The sequence below is a fragment of the Bos mutus genome, chromosome 21 (assembly GCF_027580195.1).
Source record: "Bos mutus isolate GX-2022 chromosome 21, NWIPB_WYAK_1.1, whole genome shotgun sequence".
NCBI classification, from domain to species: domain Eukaryota; kingdom Metazoa; phylum Chordata; class Mammalia; order Artiodactyla; family Bovidae; genus Bos; species Bos mutus.
The window spans coordinates 17188647-17191160 of NC_091637.1; the positions used below are offsets into that span (position 1 = coordinate 17188647).

General features: G+C 40.8%; 1 non-coding gene across 1 annotated transcript; it reads right to left on the reverse strand.

Annotated features, from left to right (window-relative positions):
• Window positions 1–1389: 1389 nt before the first annotated feature.
• Window positions 1390–1462, reverse strand: TRNAA-UGC (transfer RNA alanine (anticodon UGC)). The gene has a single exon. It is a non-coding gene; the product is annotated as a tRNA-Ala (tRNA).
• Between the last annotated feature and the right edge of the window lie 1052 nt (window positions 1463–2514).

Sequence of the window (2514 nt, forward strand, 5' to 3'; positions counted from 1 at the left end):
AAGAGATACTTAATTTACTTTATTAGGTCAGGCTCTCTGGTTTCCAAATCTTAAACTGTCACTGCCTCTCAACGTCACTTAACTTCTATTTACCAGGGCTTTCAGGGAGCCAATCACCTCTACAAGGTGACTCAGCAAACAGCACCAAGAGGAACACTTTTTGCCCTCTTATCTTCTCTTCCCTCTGTTGGGAATGGATTTCCATGTCATTTGGTATAAGCCAAAGTTTCTTCCACGACGAAACTTGACCAGAGTCTTCCTGATCTTCTTTTGAATGCTTTTTATTTCTGTTGGTCAGTTGGTTGGTATTTTCCTCATCTGCCGTGACTATAGGATGGCAGGACCAGAGACACTTAGCAAGGAAAATCAAGATCCTAAAAGTTAAAGTCCACACTCAAACCCTAAGATGGTTAGTGTTTGGCTGCCTACCCCATGTTCACACACACACACACATGCACACACACACACACTCACATACAAGTGCACATTAGTTCCTAAGGAAAAACTCTTATATGGATCAAGGGAGGCTCAAGAAGGAGGGAATATATGCATGCATCTGAGTGATTCGTTGAACAGCAGAAACTAACACAACATTGTGAAGCAATTAAACTCCAATAATAAAATTTTTAAAAAGGGCAAGATGGATGGAGCCTTCAAGGACACTGATTTGGTAACCATTGCAGAGAGCAGAGTTTTCATGGTAAGAGGAAGAAGTTTATAAATAGAAGTAAGTGGAGCTACTTCTCTCCCAGTGCTTTGTAATTGATGTCATTACACCTTATTTCATGTAATAGGGCAAAGATGGTGCATTAAGATTACCTCTAGCTTAAGAAGTAGCCTCACTGTCAGAGGTACCAGTGGGATCAGAGTAGGACAAAGGAGAAGCAGATAGGGGCTGCCTCCCCCACTCTCACAGTGTTCTCTATCCATGTATCCATCAACAGCAGTGGATCTAGCAATGTCTGCTGATAGATTTGAGACACAATGAAATTTTCACGAAATAGACTTCCACTCCCATGTCCCTGGGTATCTTTTTCCCACCTGAATTGAAGGCTGTACTGTGCTAGTGCTCAGGTCTATATGGAAAATTAACTTTATAAACCAATGCTTATCCATATAGGCTTATATGGGGTTTTTTTTGGTCCCACCATATGGCATATGGGATCTTAGTTCCCTGGAATGTGAAAGTGAAGTTGTTCAGTCATGTCCAACTCTTTGTGACCCCTTGGACTGTAGCCTGCCAGACTCCTCCATCCATGAGATTTTCTAGACAAGAATACTGGAGTGGGTTGCTGTTCCTTCTCCAGGGGATCTTCCTGACCCAGGGATCAAACCTGGGTCTCCCGCACTGCAGGCAGACTATTTACCATCTGAGCTCAAAATCCCTAGTTCCCTGATCAGGGATCAAACCTGTGCCCTCTGCATTGCAAGTGCAGAGTCTTAACCATTGGACCACCAGTGAAGTCTCCAGTTCAGTTCAGTCACTCTGTAGTGTCTGACTCTTTGTGACCCCATGGACTGAAGCATACTAGGCTTCCCTGTACATCACCAACTCCTGGAGCTTACTCAAACTCATGTCCATTGAGTCAGTGATGTCATCCAACCATCTCATCCTCTGTTGTCCCCTTCTGCTTCTGCCTTCAATCTTTCCCAGCATCATGGTCTTTTTCAATGAGTGAGTTCTTCACATCAGGTGACCAAAGTATTGAAGTTTCAGCTTCAGCATCAGTCCTTCCCATGAATATTCAGGACTGATTTCCTTTAGGATTGACTGGTTTGATCTCCTTGCAGTCCCAGGGACTCTCAAGAGTCTTCTCCAACATCACAGTTCAAAAGCATCAATTCTTCGGCACTCACCTTTCTTTATGGTCCAACTCTCACATCCATACATGACCACTGGAAAAACCATAACTTTGACTAGACGGACCTTTGTTGGAAAAGTAATGTCTTTGCTTTTTAATATGCTGTCTAGGTTGGTCATAGCTTTTATTCCAAGGAGTAAGCGTCTTTTAATTTCATGGCTGAAGTCACCATCTGCAGTGATTTTGAGCCCAAAACAATAAAGTCTCTCACTGTTTCCATTGTTTCTCCATCTATTTGCCATGAAGTGATGGGACCAGATGCCATGATCTTAGTCTTCTGAGTGTTGAGCTTTAAACCAACTCTTTCACTCTCCTCTTTCACTTTCATCAAGAGGCTCTTCAGTGAAGTCTCCATATAGGCTTATTTGAAAGTACCTATACTCAGTCACAAGGAGGTATTAAGCTAATTTTATAGTTTTCAACCTTCCACTTTTTGGATTACATTTTTTGGTTAGTTAGGAAATAAGATAAATCCTTAAAGGCAAAGTTAGCTTATAATCAGAAATTCAGTAAAGACAAAGGTTAATAAATATAAAATAATGCTGATTTTAATAATAGTATTTTATTTTAGAATGTCTTAATATCATAAGTAATAGTATTAACATTGGAAATCTACCAATAAAACTACAGTAAAAGTGTTCAGTTCATATAA